At 43.6% G+C, this 22,346-nt stretch overlaps 1 long non-coding RNA gene across 1 annotated transcript in view; it reads right to left on the bottom strand.

The window, feature by feature from the left end:
• Positions 1 to 13,241: 13,241 nt before the first annotated feature.
• The window catches only part of LOC310635705, a 172,312-nt gene continuing 163,207 nt past the window's right edge, over positions 13,242 to 22,346 (bottom strand). Inside the window, exon 2 of the long non-coding RNA XR_014491482.1 lies at positions 13,242 to 13,378. This is a non-coding gene — a long non-coding RNA (uncharacterized lncRNA). The remainder of the gene's footprint in view (positions 13,379 to 22,346) is intronic.

Here is a 22,346-nt window from a genome sequence, read left to right as displayed (position 1 = left end):
TAAGAAGAGACTAGACAATCACCCGTCCGAGATGGTGTAGGTTCTCCTGCTTAAGTGGGGGGGCTGGACTAGAAGACCTCCAAGGTCCCTTCCAGCTCTATTCTATTCTACAGTCTCATTCTGCCTTTAAAGCCATCATATGTTTGGGGTGGTAATATGATACTACAGGTTGTGGCCTTCTTATTCTGATAAAGTGTTAAAGATAACACTTTAAAGCCCATGGCTGTCTTGAGTAAGGAAAGTAGGATTCCAGTTGACTTGTACTTCAGATCTTCTCACCTCTGGGGTCACTTTGCGGAAGAGCCTTCGAAACATAAGGCACCGTGTGCTGCAAAGGATGCAAGAGCCAGGCAAAACATAACAAGTGGAAGAACATTAGAGAGAGAAGCAACCTAGTACTAAGGAGAAATTGATTAGGGTAGATTGTTCACGGATTGTTGGTAGCTGTGGCTGTCACTGTCTGTCTGAATTTGTAGCTCGTTGATTGGGGTGACAGCATCATCAGTGCTAGGAGGAAGTGGGGTTTGCTCTCTCTTTTTATAAAAGTGTCTTGCTCTGTTACTGTTGATGAGAGTGTTCTTGGTAGTTCCTTGATTGGGGTATATGATTCACTGATTGTTGGTGTGAGTTTGTAGCTGCTTGATTGGGGTGACCTCACTCCCTTCTGGCACTGATGATGTTGCCTAGTTGGGTAATGAAATGTCTCCAAGAAAAAAGTAAACTCAGAGACCACCAAGGACACCACTTCTTCTTCTTCTTCTTCTTCTTCTTCTTCTTCTTCTTCTTCTTCTTCTTCTTCTTCTTCTTCTTCTTCTTCTTCTTCTTCTCCTCCTCCTCCTCCTCCTCCTTCTTGTTCTTCTTGTTCTTGTTCTTCTTCTTCTTCTTCTTCTTCTTCTTCTTGTTCTTGTTCTTCTTCCTCTTCTTCTTCTTCTTCTTCTTCTTCTTCTTCTTCTTCTTCTTCTTCTTCTTCTTCCTCCTCCTCCTCCTCCTCCTCCTCCTCCTCTTCCCCCACTCTGCAAACCCCACTTCCTTCTAGCGCTGATGATGTTACCTAGTTGGGTAATGAAATGTCTCCAAGAAAAAAAAAACAAGCTCAGACCACCAAGGATCCCTCAGCTTCCTCTTCCTCCTCCTCCTCTTCCCCACTCTGCAAACCCCACTTCCTTCTAGCGCTGATGATGTTACCTGGTTGGGTAATGAAATGTCTGCAAGAAAAAAAAAACATGCTCAGAGACCACCAAGGATCCCTCAGCTTCCTCTTCCTCCTCCTCCTCTTCCCCACTCTGCAAACCCCACTTCCTTCTAGCGCTGATGATGTTACCTAGTTGGGTAATGAAATGTCTGCAAGAAAAAAAAAACATGCTCAGAGACCACCAAGGATCCGTCAGCTTCCTCCTCCTCCTCTACTCTGCAAACCCCACTCCCTTCTAGCACTGATTAGTTTACATAGTTGGTTAATGAAACGTCTGCTGGAAAACCACCAAGCTCAAAGAGCCCCAGGGACCCCACATTTTAACCTGAGCTGCAGAGATTCTTTTCCGTTGGTCTTTATACTTTTGCAACAGACCTTAATAATCCCATTGAAAGAAAATGGTCGTCATTCTTCAAGCATGCACGTTAAGAGGCTGAAAGAAAACGTGAACTGTGGGGGGGGGGGGAAACACCCCAAAAATTAAAATATGTCTTTTTTTTTTTAAACTGTGCTTTATTTAGGGCTAAGCTGGTAAGCGTCATTCATTAATTACATAAGATTACAAGGAGTTTTAGGGAAGTGAGAGAATCAGAGAGCACTTTTATGGAATTCCATGACATTTTTTATACACCGAAAGACCGGCTTGCTTTGGCAGTCAACTCGTAGCCAAACCACCGGAAAAGATTTGGGGGTGTTTAGCCAGTGTAAAGACTCGAAAATCAGATCCAAGATGGAGGAAAAAAAAGAATTAGAAAAAAAAATATTTTTAAAGCTCCCCCCAAAATCTAGCCCAAAGGAAAACAATTGTTCAGAAAGAATAATGGATAACTCTTTGATCTGATCTGATAAAATGGTAGGAGTGGGGGAGGGGAGGGAGGAAAGAAACTGCACACTTGAAATCAAATCTGAATCCCGTGGAAATAAATTATAATAAATATGATATACTTTAAAATATATGCGTTCTTAAATAATTGTTTCTATTTTTCTGATTCAGATTTTAAAGCAACGTTTTTTTCCCCAACGGCTCTAAAGTCATTTACCAAAGATAAATATCGTGCTTCCTTAAATAGTTTTTTTCCTTGATTTTTTTTTCTCTATCATTACAATTAAAAGTCCTACAAAATATGCAAATTTATTTACAGAAAAACAGAGCCAGCATCTTTTTTTTTAAACATCCCCGTTTTTCAAAATTCCTTGTAAACAGTTTCAGAAATTCTTCAGAGATTGCATTTTTTTTTGTAATTTTCTTTTTTTTTGTGTCTGTATTTTCCCCCCATACTTTTATGATTTTTTTAAAGGTTTTTTTTTTTAAAGATTAAGGTTCTAGGCTAAATCCCGTACCCTCCCTGCCCCTCCCGGCCCCCGTCCTGAAGGATTTTAGAACAAATATGGAAGCTACTAAAGCAGAAACTTAAATCGGTGGCTTTTGGCAATGTCTTGTGGAAAATGTCCCAGCCTTCTGTCAAATTGCAACTAACTTTGGCCTGGTTGATTTTCAAACTGCAACTAAGTTTGGCCCCGTTGATTTTCCTTCTGTCAAGTTGCAACTAACTTTGGATTAGATAGCTGCTGAATTATCGGTTCGTTCAAGACTTCCGAGTGGTTAATTATCCAGCGATTTCAGTACGACTTACTGGGATGGTTATTGTCAAAAACTTGCCAAATTAAGCCACTTTCTCCTCCCGGCCTGTCCATCAGACACCGCTTCTGACAGCAGTTCGATTACAGCAGGGTTGGCTATCAATCTAAATGCTACAAAAAAGTTTTCTACGACATCTTTGTGTGTTTTCTTAGCATTAACGCTAATGCCTATATATATTTTTTTTGCTTTTTTTTTGCTTTTTACGTCATCTAATCTTCCCCCTGCCCCGTTATATAGGTATTTAAACTTTTTTTTAAATTCTGTACAACTATTAGGGGTTTGGGTATAGGAGTGGGGGCTTTTTATAAACAAGCTATTGTTCTATGTCATATCAGCATTCTTCTTCTTCTTCTTCTTCTTCTTCTTCTTCTTCTTCTTCTTCTTCTTCTTCTTCTTCTTCTTCTTCTTCTTCTTCTTCTTCTTCTTCTTCTTTTCTCCTTAACAAAAAATGGAGCCATTTTTTTTTCTTTTCTTCACGTGACTTCCTCTTCCGCCAATATTCTCCCCTTCAAATCCCCCTTGGTCCATCCCTATTATAAAGAAAACCATATGAAAGTTTCATAGACTCTAATTAATGTATATCCAAAGACTTTCCAAAGTATCAAAGAACTATTATCTTGCCATTTTTTTTTAAAAGCATCGAAGCAGAGTTTCAGTTTTTGTTTTGTTTTGGTGTGTGTGTGTGCATGTGTGTGTGTGTTTTTTTTTACATTATTTCATAGAATTTGCTCTCCAAAGCTGTCTTAGCGGGAACAGCTAAGAGAAAAGGAAAAAAAAAACAAACTTCTGAGTAATTTACATACAACTACAAGTCTGCGGTAAAAAGTTATGTCCTTTGGTCCCTATGTAGCTAAGGAATGACAGATAAAGAATGCTTAGTGATGGTTGCCATGGGCGACCATAGCAACCCCATCCACGATGGCCACAGGCACACGTTCAGCATTTCCGAATCGGGGAAAAGCTATGATGGTTTAGATCAAGTTCAGTGTAGAAATCCAAGTAATTCTTTTTTTCTCCTGCCGTGATTTCTTTTCTTTCCCCCCCCAATGTTCTTGATTTGTTCATCGTTTTTGGTTGTCCACCACAGGTCCTTCAAAGCCAGCTGAACGTGACTTTCCTCCAAGCAAAGTTTCCAGTCCGATCAACCAGAGCACGAAAGTCCCAAGTCTTCCACTTGACTGAGATGTTTAAAGGTGTAATCCCACAGTTCTCGTTCCTATATATATATTATTTAATATATATATATTTATTTGTATATATATATATATCTATATTTATATATATTTCTCTAAGGGTGGCCCATTCAGCTGACGCCCTAAAAAGAGAAGAAAAAATGTTATTTCAAGCTGGACCAAACCCAGATCAAGATATACAGATGTTTGTTTTGTTTTAAAGACAGGGATAGAAGAGAGATAGGGAAGAGAAAGTCCCAAAAGCATACCTTATAATCAATAAAGAAAAATAACACACACACACACACGCGCACAGATTTAGGAGAACACCTGTTTCCAAGACAATCTTGTTCCCATAATGGAAACTTCATTCAAATTTAGTTATACTTGCTTTGTTTGTTTGTTTGTTTGTTTTTTAAAAAACTTGGATAGTGTGTTCAGGATATTTTATTAATATTTTCTAGGAATATCCCAGATTACTAACTTCTAACTGTGAAGAACATCTGGTCATCCCACCTCAAAGGTGTCTCTGGCTTAACAAATAAGAGAAGTAGATTATAAAACCTACCTAAACAGGATGTTACTTCTAGACTGACTTGGGACCCTAATATTTGCTCAACGTTGTAGCATAAACAACATTTCCTCTGTCCTCTTCAAATGAGACCTCTAGATGTTGGTTTATTGCAGACCTTTGATCAACCAAACTAAGCAACATCATCAGGGCTACTAGAAGGTCATCATCCAGTACTGATGATGTTATCTACCGTATTTTCCGAAGTATAAGACGACCCGGCGTATAAGACGACCCCCCAACTTTTGAGAAGATTTTCATGGGTTAAAAAGTCGTCCTATACGCCGGAAAATACGGTAGTTGGGTGATGAAACGTCTGCAAGAAAACAAGCAAGCTCAGAGAGCATCAAGGACCCATTTCAACCCTCAGCTGTATATATTCTCCTTTATTGATTTTTATCTTCTCTGCATCTGGGAAGCTGCTGATGCCTCCAAAGAGAGCTGTCCTCAGAAGAATCCTGTGGTGTTCATCCATCACTAAAATATGGGAATTTGGCCCTCTATGTTTCTTACATTTTCTACCCTAGAGGTGCTTTTTCCAAAAAAGGCAGCTGGACTATTTTGGTCTTTTTTTTCCTTTGAAAACATTTCGCTTCTCATCCAAGAAGATTCTTCAGTTCAGAGCTCAGTTGAGTTGGGAATCTCCACGGATATTCCTATATTTTCTGTCTTCTGTCTTCCTTACCGTCAGATTTTTGTGCTGGCTCCATACTGGGAACTCCATACTGACCTTAAAACTACAGGATACTCCTGGATAGCAAAGGCCCACTCAAGTCTCTGTTGAGAACAGAGAGGAAACCTCTCTCTAAATGTTGACTTTATGTAGGCTTTTCCAGAAGCAGCCAAGTATTTGTTAAATCAGCTCTTCCTAAATATTCTACAGCCTTGTAGGAACTTCTGAGTTGGAAAAAAATAAATAAATAAAGACTATTGCTGTTACATCCTGCTTGACATTTCAGGGCCCTATCAACATACAGGTATTCCTCACCTTATGACCATTTATTTAGAGACCGTTCAGTTACAAGGGCATTGAAAATGTCACTTATGACTATATTTCACACTTACAACCATAGGAGCATCCTAATGGTAACACGGTCAAAATTCAGACACTTGGCAACTGGCAGGTACTTATGACTGTTGCAGTGTCCTGGAGTCATGTGATCCCCTTTTGGCACTTTCTGATAAGCAAAGTCACGGGGGAAGCCAGATTCACTTAACAACAAGAGAGCCTTGGTGGAGCAGTGGGCTAATGCCTCTTTAAGTAACACCAGCTGCCTGCAATTAGTGCAGGTTCGCATCCCACCAGGCTCAAGGTTGACTCAGCCTTCCATCCTTCCGAGGTAGGTAAAATGAGGACCCAGATTGTTGGGGGCAATAAGCTGACTTTGTATAAATGCCACTTGGGGGTCCCCGAAAGCCCTAATAAGCAGGCATACACATAGAATGAAGGCTATTGCTAAGCACATTGGTTTGTGCTTAAATTGTAAGCCGCCCTGAGTCTTCGGAGAAGGGCGGGATATAAATGGGATTAAAATAAATAAACCATGTGACTGACTTGACACTGCAGTGATTCACTTAACAGCCATGGCAAGAAAGGTTGTATAATGGGACAAAATTCACTTAGCAGCTGTGTCGCTTAGCAAGAACAATTTTGGGGGCTCGGTTGTGGTCCTACGTCGAGGACTGCCTGTGCTGTGTACCTCTGTTTTTGAATTGTGAAAAAAATCTGGATCCTGTACGGATCTTGGTACTTGGTACTATAAATGCAATTCCTAACACATTTTTTAATATATATATATATATATATATATATATATATATATATATATATATATATATATATATATATATATATATATATATATATATATATTATGCTACTGTTGAAGGAAAAGTCTTCATCATGGTTCAGTCCAAGCCGGGAATAAACAACACGGTGACTGCTTTAGAAAGAAGGCTGCAGTTTATTGAAGAGGAGAGCCAGACACGAAGATGGCTCTGGCAGAAAAGAGAAAAAAGGGGTGAGCACATGTAGGGAGTGGGTTTTTATACCCTCTGGAGCCTTTTGTTTGGAGTTGTTTGCTGTTCCTGTTTGAGGCTTTGTATTTCCTGTGTCATGTATTCTGACCTGAATCTGGGTCTGCCCTTTGGCATCTGTGGGTTAATCCTATTATGTCCTGTCTTAAGAGTTTGGGTGGGGTATGTAGATTTTAGGTGTCTTTGTCTTAATCTTTTAGCTTCAACCCTCCTGAGTGGTTTACATCTGCATTTCTACAGAGCTGGTTTCCGCTTGGGGGAGAGAGACTTGGGACTATAAAGAAAAACGTGGCATGCTTTTCTGCCTCTTTAATATTTCCTTTTCTGGGGAGTGTGGGGGCGCTGACTTCCCACCCTACATTTTAATCACTCTCTCTAAGCCGCCTAGATTCGTCTTGGGCAAAACGGGCAGCGTGCAAGTTTAATAAATGAAACAAATCAGTCGTAAATGTTTCGAGTCCCTCCCTCGCCGTGGTCTCGGGAAGGTCCGTTGCCGATAAAGTACCTTCCTTTGCAAAGCGCAGGAAGAAACGCCACAAACAGGTGGCTTGAAGCGTAAAATGGCTCGGAGCAATCTTCCTGTCTCTCCGTGCAAGAAAAGCGAAGGTTAAAAAAAATATTAAAAGGTAACGCTAACGTTTCTTAAATAAAAAGAAAATTTTGAAGCTGCCATTCCAACGGAACTTGACATTTGAGGAGAATGCTTAATTGTTATGGATTAGCCCTTATCTCTTGCTGGCAAGCAGGTTTCTCTTCTTATAGACTCCGGTGATTTATTACGTCAAGAAAACTTAAGGGGGAAAAAAAAACGAACTAGAGAACTTTCCCTTCTCATGCTTTAGATAGAATCATGCTGGCAGGTTTTTCTTTTATTTTCCACACTGTTGATAAAACAAACAGCAAACCATACACAGCAGTTGAAACAATTACGACACCGACAACAATAAGAATAGAATAAATTAAAGGAAAAAAAAAACAACCAAAACAAAACAAAACACTCATCCAGGACCCTTTTTCAGTTGCAACTAAAACGAACAAAAAATGGACAGGGCCTTTTAGATTAGAATTAGGTTTTTTCTTTTTCTTTTTAAACCCCTCCCCCCAAAAAATGGTATTCTCGGCACACCTTCCCCAAAGCAACGGATTTCTTAAGTGTTATTGTGCTAGGTAAAGGTAAAGGTAAAGGTTCCCCCACACATGCGTACTAGTCGTTTCCGACTCTAGGGGCCGGTGCTCATCTCCGCTTCAAAGCCGAAGAGCCAGCGCTTGTCCGAGGACGTCTCCGTGGTCCTGTGGCCGGCATGACTAGACGCCAAAGGCGCACGGAACGCTGTTACCGTCCCACCAGAGCGGTCCCTATTTTTCTACTTGCATTTTTACGTGCTTTCGAACTGCTAGGTTGGCAGAAGCTGGGACGAGTAACAGGCGCTCACTCTGCTACGCGGCACTCGGGATTCGACCCGCCAAACTGCCGACGACCTTCTGATCGACAAGCTCAGCGTCCTAACCCACTGAGCCACCGCGTCCCTTTTGTTATTGTGCTAGCAAACCTTAAAAATTGGAAAAAAAATTTTTTGATAATAAGGCACTTAAGAAGCTCTTTTCTAGCTTTCTTTTTGCACGACTGCAATTAGCTCTGATTTTTTTTTCTTTTGGGAGAAGGATTAGAACTACTTTGAGGAAGAAAGAAAGCAAGAACGATCAATTGAAAAAGGCCCCCAATTCATTGAAAAAAAAACACAAGTGTTTAGGGTGCAAAAATCGTACCAATCATACAGTTCCGTTTCCTGATCTGTTGGCAATTACTCAAACAGAGACAACCATCCCATTTCCCCCCCCTCCCCCTGAAAGAATGAGAAATTCATATCACTCCCCCCTCCCGTTTTTCCAGTTGATATCTAAAGAAGCATTTTAAGTTGCTTGAACAAGAAAAAAAAACAACAAACTCAAACCACAAAGAAACCACTGCAAGCACTCAAAAAAAAAAAAGAAGGGAACAAACGAATAAGAAGAAAATAAACATGAGCACGGCAATAAAAAAAACTGTGGCAGCACAGAGTTAAGAAAGGCACAGGTGAATCATGGCTGGCCAATCCATTAAACTGATAACGACATCCAAGGAAAATAATGTTTCAATCACAGCACCTCCACGAAACTGGACGGCAGGTCATGCAACCAATTCTGAGCTGAGTGTTACATGGTGCCATCATACCACACTTTCAACTTTGAGTTGAGGTTGTTAAACTTACGGACTTGGGGGGGGAATCTTTTCTCCACTTTCCTGTCATTACTTTTTTCCTAGCTCAGCGCGAGACTGTGGCGGATTTGACTGGCTCTTGGTAGTTGGGTTGGAAATTTGATCGAATGACAAAAGAAGAAAAGATTTTTTTTATATAGATATTTATATATTTATATATATTGTCTGGGGTGGGTGGGGGAGAAAGGGGGAGAGGTGGGAAGGAAGAGAGAGATTTTTTTTAAAAAAAAATCCAAAACAAAAACAAGGAGAGAGAGAGAGAGAGAGAGAGAGAGAGAAAGAGAGAGAGAGAGAAAGAGACAGAGGAGAATGAGGAGAATAGGAGAGAGAGGAGGAGGAAAAGGGAAGGATAGGGAGGAGAAGGAGGAAGAGGAGGGAAGGAGGAGAGGAAGAGGGAAAGGAGGAGGAAAGGAGGGAGAAGGGAGGAGAGGAGAGAAGGAGGAGAGGGAAGAGGAAGGAGGAGAGGAAGAGGGGAAGGAGGAGGAAAGGAGGGAGGAGGAGGAGGGGAGGGAGAGGGGAAGGGAAGGAGGAGAGGGGAAGGAGGAGGAAAGGAGAGAGAAGTCAGAGGAGAGGAGGAGAGGGAGAGGGGAAGGAGAAGGAGGAAGGAGGAAGAGAGGAGAAGATGAGAGGGAGAGGGGTAGGAGAAGAAAATAGAAGAGGAGGAGGAGGAAAGGAGGGAGGAGGAGGAGAGGGAGAGAGGAAGGGAAGGACGAGAGGAAGAGGGGAAGGAGGAGGGAGAAGGCAGAGGAGGAGAGGGAGAGGGGAAGGAGAAGGAGGAAGGAGGAAAGGAGGGAGGAGGAGGAGAGGGAGAGGGGAAGGAGGAGGAAAGGAGGGAGGAGGAGGAGGAGAGGAAGAGGGGAAGGAGGAGGGAGAAGGCAGAGGAGGAGAGGAGGAGAGGGAGAGGGGAAGGAGAAGGAGGAAGGAGAAAGAGAGGAGAAAGAAGGAGAAGATGAGAGGGAGAGGGGTAGGAGAAGAAAATAGAAGAGGAGGAGGAGGAAAGGAGGGAGGAGGAGGAGGAGAGGGAGAGGGGAAGGAAAGGAGGAGAGGAAGAGGGGAAGGAGGAAGAAAGGAGGGAGGAGGAGAAGGAGGAGAGGGAGAGAGAAAGGAGAAGGAGGAAAGGAAAGGAGAAAGGAAAAGAGGAGAGGGAGAGAGAAAGGAGAAAGAAGGAGAGGGGAAGGAGAAGGAAATGGAGAAGGAGGAGGAGAAATCACTAAAATACAGCATTGTTCCAAAAAGCTGTAATGAGCACACGACCAATTGAAGAGAAAACAAATGTATATATATATAAGGAAAACAAACGAACGAACGAACAAACAAAAAGAACAAGGAACGGAAACGAAAAGGAAGAAATCGAAAGGAATGGAGGAAGCCTAGCCAAAGACACTCTTTAACACAAGACACAATTCATGTGGACACATATAAACAGCGACCATTGACACAACCACGTTGTGGCAGCTGAGAGAAGCACGCATTCAATGGATGGCGGCAGACGTGGACAATCTGGTTTGCAAAGTCTGGGAAGATGGCGTGGCTGCCAAAAATAAATAAATAAAATAAAATAAACATCTCTTTGGGAGCTTGGACTTCAAAACAAACCTTTCCCGGTCAGGCCTACATCTCCAGATCTGAACGGGAGGAGGTCCCTCTGTCTAAAGAGGGGTCCCTTGGCCCAAATCTTTCAGTTCTTCTCGGAAAGGACCTTGGGGAAGCTTAGACCTGAGACCTCTTCCGTCCAAAGAGATCAAGAACACAAAACAGTCTGGACTATATCAGATGCCCTCCTCCTCGAAGCACAAATGACGTTTTTGTGTGTGTGTGTGTGCAAAATCGTGTGAATGCTGGCTACTTTCGAGGTCCCCCAGTTCCATGCAGAGGTCTATGAAGTGAGGAACCTTTTAAGTAGCTCCCTCAGATCTGGAACCTCTTCGGTTCTCTTTGAATTCTCTTCTTTCTTAGAGTGAACTTCATTTTTTTTGTTTTTGGTTCCTCCCGAGAACAGAGTCAGTGAGGCTCATCTCCCTCAATCAAGCTTTAGGCCAGGGGTCTTCAAACTTTGGCCCTTTTATGACTGGTGGACTTCAACTCCCAGAATTCCTCAGCCAGGCACGCTGGCTGAGGAATTCTGGGAGTTGAAGTCCACCAGTCATAAAAGGGCCACAATTGAAGACCCCTGGTCTGGATCCAAGCCTGCAGTTTTATTAAAATGGCCGACTGAGCATTTCTGGGAGTTGAAGTCCACCAGTCATAAAAGGGCCACGTTTGAAGACCCCTGGTTTGGATCCAAGCCTGCAGTTTTATTAAAATGGCCGACTGAGCATTTCTGGGAGTTGAAGTCCACCAGTCATAAAAGGGCCACGATTGAAGACCCCTGGTCTGGATCCAAGCCTGCAGTTTTATTAAAATGGCCGACTGAGGATTTCTGGGAGTTGAAGTCCACCAGTCATAAAAGGGCCACGTTTGAAGACCCCTGGTCTGGATCCAAGCCTGCAGTTTTATTAAAATGGCCGACTGAGGATTTCCGGGAGTTGAAGTCCACCAGTCATAAAAGGGCAACGATTGAAGACCCCTGGTCTGGATCCAAGCCTGCAGTTTTATTAAAATGGCCAACTGAGGATTTCTGGGAGTTGAAGTCCACCAGTCATAAAAGGGCCAAAGTTTGAAGACCCCCTGCTTTAGGCTTTTGGGGGGCGCAAAGCTATGAGTTGTGAAAAAGAGACAAAACGCCATGAGTGTTTCTTTTCCATCCCCAATCAAGCAAGCGAGGAGACACACCACACTGTGAAGGTAGGAAGAGTTAGAAAACGCCTCAGCACTGAAAACGTAAAATTGATTCACCCGTTTTAAAGCGTCTTACAAAGCACAGCAGAGGCCACAACAGAAGCCATGTCTCATACACAACTCCCTTTCCGTAGGGAGTTCCTGTATGTAGAGGACGGCGTTCATGTTAGCGAAAAGAAGAAAAAAAGGAAAGAAAGAAAAAAGGAAGAGAGAGAAGAAATCAAAGTATCACCGTGAGGGTTGAGAGAGTTGCTGTGACATAAGCTTTCGGGAGGGAGTGTAATCCAGCTGCGTGGAATATTCTAGAAAAATGTATGAACTAAGAAGAATAAATTCAGATTAAAAATCTCTGAAGTTTGTATCTATCTTTTTTGTTGTTTATCATCTCTCTCTCTTTCTCTCTCTCTCATCTCTCTCTATCAACCTATCTCTGCCATTATCTACTTCTATTTTCTATCTATCTGTCTATCTGTCTATCTATCTATCTATCTATCTATCTATCTATCTATCTATCTAATCTTATATTATCTATCTATCTATCTATCTATCTATCTATCTATCTATCTATCTATCTATCTATCTATCTATCTATCTATCAGTCATCTAATCTTATATCATCTATTTTTATCTATCTATCTATCTAAAAAGGTAAAGGTTCCCCCGCACATGCGTGCTAGTCGTTTCCAACTCTAGGGGCCGGTGCTCATCTCCGTTTCAAAGCCGAAGAGCCAGCGCTTGTCTGAGGATGTCTCTGTGGTCATGTGGCCAGCATGACTAGACGCCAAAGGCACACGGAATGCTGTTACCTTCCCACCGTAGTGGTCCCTATTTTTCTACTTGCATTTTTACGTGCTTTCGAACTGCTAGGTTGGCAGAAGCTGGGACGAGTAACAGGCGCTCACTCTGTTACGCGGCACTCAGGATTCGACCCGCCAAACTGCCGACCTTCTGATCGACAAGCTCAGCATCCTAACCCACTGAGCCACCGCGTCCCTTATCTATCTATCTATCTCTACTTATATTGTCTATCTCTATCTATCTCTAATCTTATATCATATCTGTCTATCTATCTATCTATCTATCTATCTATCTATCTATCTATCTATCTATCTATCTATCATCTATCTATCTATCATCTATCTATCTATCTATCTATCATCTATCTATCTATCTATCTATCTATCTATCTATCTATCTATCTATCATATAATCTTATATCTATTATCTATCATCTATTTCTATCATTATCCGTCTCTCTCTTATCATCTTTATCTACCTAATCATTATCTCTCTATGCCTATACTTTTAACTATTATCCATCTATTTTATAGCTATCAAGTATCTACCTACATCTCTGTCTATCGTCTCACTCACTCCACTGTCTGACATTGTCAGTGCCCAGGATAACAGGAGGATGGCCTTTGAATTTACAAAGAACTCAGAATTCACTCACAGAATACCTTCCTCACTTCAGATCTTTGGACATTTACATGGCATGACATTCGTTGAGTTTTAAATAATGATGACTTCACTGCGTCAGTTACTGATTTAGCCCAGGCTGACCAGCTGCAATGGAAAAACATAATCTCTCCTTCCTTCCTTCCTTCCTTCCTTCCTTCCTTCCTTCCTTCCTTCCTTCCTTCCTTCCTTCCTTCCTTCCTCTTTCTTTCTTTCTTTCTTTCTTTCTTTCTTTCTTTCTTTCTTTCTTTCTTTCTTTCTTTCTTTCTTTCTTTCTTTCTTCCTTCCTTCCTTCCTTCCTTCCTTCCTTCCTTCCTTCTTTCTTTCTCCTCTGTTTCTCTCACCTCTTTCTCTCTCCCTCTCCTGCACTCCTCTCCCACTCTCCCTTGTGAATATTCTACTTTTGCTGCTTAGCCTAGTATACAAATCAAGCACATTTGGTAAGATTATGCTTCAATATATTAAGCAATATTAATGCTATTGGCATTAATGCAGATGTACCTATTCAACAGACATTATCTAATAGTTTTTCCAATGAAGAAGCTAAACTCTTTTTCCCATAAAGCAAAACACCTAGGCAGAAAAGTTCAGACAAGCCATGTTAAGAAAAACCACATCATCTTCCCAACGTGACTCTTGTTCACGATCCTTAGATACTCATCAAGGTGGACGTCAACAGTAGTCCATCACCTTTATTTTCTAACCCACTCCCCAGAGGTCCTATGGATTGAAGAACCAACCATGTACATAAACAGGGCATCATAGATTGTGCTTGGCTACGCAACCTAGCAGTTTCGTATCTCTATAAGAAATAATAGAAATAATAATATAGGAAAAACATCTATAAAGGTTATACGTGGACCAAAGGAAGACTCTATGTTTGGGACATTTACTACTGGATTTTCTTTCTCAGATTCCTGTGTCATATTTAGCAAGAGGAAAGTAAAGAATTGTTTTTTCTGTATCTGACATAATTCGTCCTTAAGCACTTATGAGGTCCTTAGTCACATCCAATCTAAAAGAATTCAACAGAATAAGAGTTGGAAGGGACCTTGGAGGTCTTCTAGTCGAATCCCTTGCTCAAGCAGCACACCCTATACCAGGGGTAGGCAACCTCGGCTCTTTTATGACTCATGGACTTCAATTCCCAGAATTCCTGAGCTGGGAGTTGAAGTCCATGAGTCATAAAAGAGCCAAGGTTGCCTACCCCTGCCCTATACCATATCAGATAATGGTTGTCCAGTCTCTTAAGGAAAACCTCCAGTGATGGAGCACCCACCATTTCTGGATGGAAGCCATTCCACTGATTACTAGAGTAACAGAATTGGAAGGGACCACAGAGGTCTTCTAGTCCAACCCCCTGCTCAAGCAGGAGACCCTATACCATTTCAGGCAAATGGTTGTCCAGTCTTCTGGAAAACCTCCAGTATTGGAGCACCCACAACTTCTGGAGGCAAGTCTTTCCACTGATTTAATTGTTCTAAATGTCAGGAAATTGCTCCTTAGTTCTAGGTTGCTTCTCTCCTTGATTAGTTTCCATCTGTTGCTTCTCGTCCTGCCTTCAGGGGCTTTGGAGAATAGCTTGACTCCCTCTTCTTTGGGGCAGCCCCTCAAATACTGGAAGACTGTTATCATGTCCCCCCCTAGTCTTTCTTTTCATTAAACCAGACACAACCCAATTCTTGCAGCTGTTCTTTATACGTTAGCTATCCCTTCTTCTCCTGCATCAAGAATCTCTAGAAATTCTAGCTACCTTCAGTTGGTCTCAACCAAGTCTGGTTGCATCGAATAAATTCACTGTAATATTTCCACACTTAATTAACACATTGGATATGATTATGATATGCATAACCACACAAAATCATAGCTGCTAGTTTTTTGAGTTGGTGTTGGCCTTTACTGTATACATGTCAAGTTCCTCCCAAGAACCTAGGACAGGGGTAGGCAACCTTGGCTCTTTTATGACTTGTGGACTTCAAGTCCCAGAATTCCTGAGCCAGCCATGCTAAGGGGAAAGGGAAAGGTTTCCAAGCTGAGCCGTGCTGGCTCAGGAATTCTGGGAGTTGAAGTCCAGGAGTCATAAAAGAGCCAAGGTTGCCTAACCCTGGCCTAGGATGTTACACACAGGTAGACCTTGAGTTACAACAATTCATTTCGTCACCCTTTGAAGTTATGAGAGCACTGAAAAAGACTGACTTATGACTCTTTTTCACACTTATGACCATTGCAGTACCTCTATGATCATATGATCAAAATTCAGATGCTTGACAGCTGACTCACATTTACGACGGCTGCCGTGTCCTTGGGTCACATGATCCCCCTTTTGCGACCTTCTGACAAACAAAGTCAAGGGGGGAAGTCAGGTTCACTTAAGAACCGCTGTTACCAACTTAACAACTGCAGTGATTCACTTAACAACTGTGGCAAGAAAGGTCGTAAAACGGAGCCAAACCCACTTAACGGCTGTCTCGCTTAGCAACGGAAATTTTGGGCTCAATTTCTGCTGTACGTTGAGGACTGCACGTATAGTCAAGGCTCTGATTTTCCCAGTCATTAACATACGGTTGTGAGAGTTGGACCATAAGGAAGGCTGAGCGCCAAAGAATTGATGCTTTTGAATTTTGGTCCTGGAGAAGACTCTCGGGAACCCCTTGGACAAGAAGGAGATCCAATCCGTTGATCCTAAAGAAACTGCTCTGACTCTTCCTTGGAAGGAGAGATCCTGAAGACCAGGGCTTTTCAACCCGTGGTACGGGTACCACTTGTGGTATATTGGCACCTGGCAGGTGGTACGCGACCATTGTAGAAAAGTGGTAGCGGGGGAAGGGAATGAGCTGAACTGGTGGCAGCACCGCGCAAGCCTGAGTGAGAGATGGCTGGAGCTGCAGGGCTGTCAGGGCTCAGAGGAAGCACCAGGATCAGCACCAGGTTCCTGTTGGAGCTTGGCGCTGATCCTGGCGCTTCTGCTGAGCCCAGAAGAAGCGCCAATCAGCTGGAATGTTGCAGCATCCCCAGTTTTTGACACCTTGCTAGGCGACTGGTGGTACTCGGATGTTGCCTTATCCTAAAAGTGGTACAAGAGGTAAAAAGGTTGAAAAGCCCTGCTGAAGTTGAAGCTCCCATTTTTTGACCACCTAATTGAGAAGGAAGGACTTCTTGGAGAAGACCCTGATGTTGGGAAAGAGTGAAGGCAAAAGGAGAAGGGCACAGCAGAGGACGAGATGGTTAGACTGGGTCATCCGCGCAAAGAGCCTGAATTTGGGCAAACTCTGCGACACAGTGGAGGACAGAAGGGCCTGGCTTGCTACGGTCCATGGGGGTTGCAAAAAGTTGGAAACAGCAACTAAACAACGACACTCCTTTGATCTCTGGGCAGTCTTTGGCTTACCCTTTCAGTTCAACGCTGCTCTGCATCATATTAAAAAGCAGAGACATCAGCTTGACCACAAAGGTTGGTATAGTGAAAGCTCTGTGTCAGGGGCTGCGACAATTAAGAAAACTGTAGCCATTTTACCTTTCGCTTTCATAGTGCTTCTTTCTGCTTTTTGGGGGGGGGATTTTAGATGGAGAAGTGGGGTGGAGGAGAATGTTTGAGCATTTTCAGTTAGCCATGTAACAATTGCAGCTGTGTGTGTGTGAACTCAAGGCCAGTGTTAGATAAAGTTTCGGCCGGTCAGAAGAGCCCCCATTTTGGATTCATTCGTGAATGTGATTTTTGACAGCCTTTCTGGGCTGGGAATTGCAACTGGTTCCTTTGTATCTGGGGGAGGGAACTTGAGTCTTGGGTTCATCTAGGTAAGTGCCAATGCTTTGTTTCCTGAATAAAATGTTCTTTAAGGAAGAAATCTTTGCCGTGAAGTTCTTTTTAATTGGTTTCATCCATGGCAGTGATGGCGAACCTTTTAGAAACCGAGTGCCCAAACTGCAACCCAAAACCCACTTATGTTATCATCGGGTGCCGGGTGGGCGTGGCCCATTGGGTGGGTATGGCCCATTGGGTGGGCGTGGCCCACTGGGCAGGCGTGGCCTATTGGGTGGGCATGGCTGCGGTGGTAATGGCAGACTGGGTGGGACTAAAAAGTTCAATCAATCAATTCCAATTTTGCGAGATCTTTTTTTTTCCCCGCGAGAAGTTGAAATTGATTGATTGATTGAACCTTTTTTTTTTTGCACACGGCGGCGGAGGCCTAAAGCGAAAAGGTTTTGTTAAACCCAGCTGAAGGCCTAGGACTGGGGCGACGGCGTGCATACCCACAAAGAGGGCTCTGCATGCCACCTGTGGCATGCGTCCCATAGGTTCGCCACCACGGATCTGTGGGAACCATGACATTAACCCAAGACTAAAGTTCCCTCCCCCAGATGCAAAGTAGCAAGTTGCAGTTCCCACTCCAGAAAGGCTGTTTTCCCCAGTAGTAATATAGAGTTTTGCCTATAGTCAAGGCTATGGTCTTCCCAGTTGCAATGTATGGCAGTGAAAGCTGGACCATAAGAAAGGCTGAGCGCCAAAGAATTGAGGCCTTTGAACTATGGTGCTGGAGGAGACTCCTGCGAGTCCCTTGGACTGCAAGGCGATCAAACCGGTCAGTCCTAGAGGAGATCAACCCTGACTGCTCTTTGGAAGGCCAGATCCTGAAGCTGAAACTCAAATACTTTGGCCACCTAATGAGAAGGAAGGACTCCCTGGAGAAGAGCCTCATGCTGGGAAAGGTTGAGGGCAAGAGAAGAAGGGGACGACAGAGAATGAGGTGGCTGGATGGAGTCACTGAAGCAGTAGGCGTGAGCTTAAGTGGACTCCAGAAGGTGGTAGAGGACAGGAAGGCCTGGAGGAACGTTGTCCATAGGGTCGCGATGGGTCAGACACGACTTCGCAGCTAACAACAACAACAACAACAAATATACAGTTGTGAGACTTGGACCATAAGGAAGGTTGAGCGCCGAAGGACGGATGCTCTTGAATTGTGGGGCTGGAGAAGACGCTGGGCAGCCCCTTGGACTGCAAGGAGATCTAGTCAGTCAACTCTAAAGAAACTCAACCCTGGCTGCCATCCTGAAGCTGAAGCACAAATACCTTGGCCACCCAATGAGAGGACTCCTTGGAAAAGACCCCAATGTTGCAAAGCTCCATTCAGAGTCACAACGGCACTGTCAGAACTGATATCCTAACAGACCCCTTTAACTCAACCCTTTTTCCTTTCTGGGTTTCTGCCATACTCCTGCAGGGGAGGGGGGAATGCTTGCTGGTTATTATTGCCTTGACTTCCTCTATCGCTAAAAATGCAACACTTTGACGTTTCAGCATACCTCTTCTTTGAACTCTCTTGTTGTCAGATAGAAACGGGGGGGGGGGGAGAGAGAAGAAAGGAATGCAACCTGTGGCAACTGGTTTATCTCTGCGTTCACAAGGGAAGGTGCGAAAGCCGACAAAACATCGATGGAGCCCAGAGACGGTCTTCCCCCCCGCTCACAACGGACTTAACACCTGGGGATTGGCCTGTTTGAACTGACTGGATGAACTGTGGGGTGGGGTTTTGCTTCGGACACTTTTAACCTATCGATCTGAGCGGGAAACCCTCAGATCTTGTCTATTATGCCTGCTATCAACTTCTCCTAATAAAAGCTCCCTTTTTGGAAGAAACCGCTTCCACGGGTTCTACTTTCCTGGGATGAGGTATCGAAGTGGGTCCTGACAGGCCCTGAAAAACGTGACTAATGACCGTTTCTCCCACTTGTATCTGTTGCAGCATCCCCGTGGTGACAAGACCAGAATTCAGATGCTTGGCAAACCGACTCACATTTATGACCGTTGCACCGTCCTGGGGTCATCTGATCCCCTTTTGGGATGTTCTGAGAAGCAAAGCTGATGGGGAAGCCAGCTTGACTTAACCGCGCGTGACTGATTTAACGGCAGCGATTGACTTAACAACTGTGGCAAGAAAGGTCTTAAAAGGGGGCAGAATCCACTTGACCACGGTCTCACCAGGAAAGAGAAATTTTGCGCACCATTGTGGTCATTGTAACTCGAGGCAAGTTGTCATTGAGGACTACATGTATTAGAAGAGTGAGAAAGGAAGGACTCCTTGGGAAAGATCCTGAAGCTGGGGAAGACTGAAGGCAAAAAGAGAAGGGATGGGAGAGGATGGGAGAGGAGAGCAACAAAGATGATTAGGGGACTGGAGGCTAAAACATATAAGGAACGGAATTGTGTGCGGCTAGTTTAATGATGAGAAGGGCGAGGGGGTGACAGAATAGCAGTCTTCCAATATCTCAGGGGTTGCCACAAAGAAGAGGGAGTCAAGTTATTCTCCAAGGCACCCGAAGGCAGGACAAGAAGCAATGGATGGAAACTAGTCAAGGAGAGAACCAACCTAGAACTAAGGAGAAACTTCCTGACATTTAGAACAATTAACCAGTGGAACAGCCTGCCTCCAGAAGTGGGGAATGCTCCAACACTGGAAGTTTTTAAGAAGAGACTGGACAGCCACTTGTCTGAAACGGTATAGGGTTTCCTGCCTGAGCAGGGGGTTGGACTAGATGACCTCCAAGGTCCCTTCCAACTTTAGTATTATTATTCTTAGGATCAGATGGGTAGATTGGGTCATCAATGCAATGAACACGAATTTGGGCAAACTCCAGGAGATAGTGGAGGACAGGAGGTCCTGGTGTGCTATGGTCCATGGGGTTGCAAAGAGTCAGACGTGACTTAGTGACTGAGCCACAAACAACAAACAATGTTGCCAGTGCCCAGATTTGCGAAGTGCCATCTAAGAATTTGTGGGTACGGCACAAGGTGTGCGCTGAGAACCGCAGCCGACGTTATGTCATAATCTTTCAACATCAATCGAAGATTATAGCACGAACTTTGTTCATGTTGTTATTGGCGTTCTTAGCCTGCAGCTTCAAATTGCCTTCAAGTAACGTGGCACAATTCGCTCAAAGTATTTTTTGATTCATTTTTTAATTGCACTAAAACCAGGATGTCCCGCCAGCTCAGAAGAATTAGGTGAAAATTAGTGTCCCTGTACAACTGAGGCAAATTGAAGCCTCTGATTGCTCCATACACTTTCAAGACCTATTAATTATTCAACTTTTATTAATTTCCTTTCTCCCCCACTCCTTTTTTTTTAAAAAAAATCTAAAACTCCGTTTTGAATGAGGTGCCTGAAACTGAATTATTGCTTCAGAGAAACTTGGATTTTTATAGCGGAAATAAATATGAGCACATCTCTTAGAATTAAAAGGAACCCACTGGTATAAACACAAATCCGTATTTATTCCTTTGCTGTAGGGCAGACACCCATTTAAGTATCTGTCCTGTTTCTCAAATTGGCTATAAATACATGTTAATTAATTACTGGATGTTGTTAAGTTCAGACTGCTTAAAAAGACAAGAAAAGAACAGAACACCCATATTAGAATAAACGTAACTGATCAACCAAACACACAGTCACAAACCAAGATAGTTTTCTCCGACTCTTCCTTGTGAACTTGGTTGGGGGGAAAAAATTCATAACCCTAACCTTAACCCTAACCTTCTGTCAAGCACAAAGCGTTAAGTTCTAATTAAATTGACGTTAGATAAGATTTAACGGAATTCGAGAGGGCTTGAACCTAGACTGCTTGTGGGAACATAATGATTCCAGACTGATTCCTCTCTTGACTCCACCCCCAGCTCTCCCTCGCCTTCTACATCTCCTTCTTTTCTAGTAGGGCTTATATACAGAGGTTAGGATCAACCACAATGGCCTTGGGAAAAAAGTGACCATCGCAGCATCCCCAGGGTCACGACGATCAAAATTCAGACGCTTGGCAACTGACTTGTATTTATGACAGTTCCAGCGTCCTGGGCTCATGCGATCTCCTTTTGTGACCTTCTGGCAAGCAAAGTCAACCGGGAAAGCCAGCTTCACTTCAAGCAACGTGTCACTAACTCAACAACTGAAGTTGTTCGCTTGACGACCGCTAGAAGAAAGGTCGCAAAGTGGGGCAAAAGTCACTTAACAAACTTTCTCGCTTATCAACAGAAATGTTGGGCTCTCTGCTCGTTTCTTTTGGTCCTTTTGATTCTTCTGCGCACCAGCTGGAGAAGCCCAACTGGCAGGCAAGGGGTGCTGTGTGCAATTCACTTAGAAACAGCCTGAGATCAATAAAATGGATATAAATTGCCGGTGGGCAGGTGTTGCGGTTGGTGTCTGCAGGGGAAAGAGAGAGGCCTGACTGAAGAGGAATGGAAGGGAAAGAAAGATTGCATTACGGCTAAGACGCCCTTAACAGGGAAAGGTGACTGAATGCTCCTGTAATTAATGCCGAAATCTTATGAGGGCCCAAGGTCTTCCTACGTCTCCTTTTTTTTCTTTCCAACGGGTTCCATCCAGACGTATGGAATTTAAGGGTTAGGACGCTGAGCTTGTCAATCAGAAGATCGGCAGTTTGGCGGGTCGAATCCCGAGTGCTGCGTAACAGAGTGAGCGCCTGTTACTCATCCCAGCTTTTGCCAACCTAGCAGTTCAAAAGCACGTAAAAATGCAAGTAGAAAAATAGGGACCACTACGGTGGGAAGGTAACAGCGTTCCGTGCGCCTTTGGCATCTAGTCATGTCGCCCACATGACCACGGAGACGTCCTCGGACAAGTGCTGGCTCTTCGGCTTTGAAACGGAGATGAGCACCGGCCCCTAGAATTGGAAACGACTAACACACATGTGCGGGGGAAACTTTACCTTTACTTTTAGCATCAATAGGGCTAGAAATGAATGGGGTTTGTGGGGAGGAAAAGGAGGAGGAGGAGGAGGAGGAGGAGGAGGAGGAGGAGGAGGAGGAGGAGGAGGAGGAGGAGGAGGAGGAGGAGGAGAACTGTGGTGTCCTTAGTGGTCTCTGAGCTTGGTTGTTTTCTTGAAAATGTTTCACGACCCAACTAGGTAACATCATCAGTGCTAGGAGGGACTGGGGTTTGCTCTCTGTTTATATAGAAGTGGCTTGCCCTGGATATATACAGGTAGTCCTCAACTTACAACATTGTGTTTAGTGACCATTCGAAGCTACAACACCACTGGGCAAAAAAATGACTTATAACCATTTTTTTCCATTTATTGACTGTTGCAGTATCCTCCTAGTCACGTGATCAAAATTCAGTTCCTGTTTATGACGGTCGCAGTGTCCAGGGGGTCACGTGATCTCCTTTTGCAGCCCTCTGACAAACAAAATCAATAGGGAAGCCAGATTCACTTTACAGCTGTGTGAAGCA

This window comes from Vipera ursinii, assembly GCF_947247035.1.
Source record: "Vipera ursinii genome assembly, chromosome: 2".
Classification (NCBI taxonomy): Eukaryota; Metazoa; Chordata; class Lepidosauria; order Squamata; family Viperidae; genus Vipera; species Vipera ursinii.
Note: the sequence above shows the minus strand (reverse complement) of the source record. Positions and strands in the feature narration are given on the sequence as shown.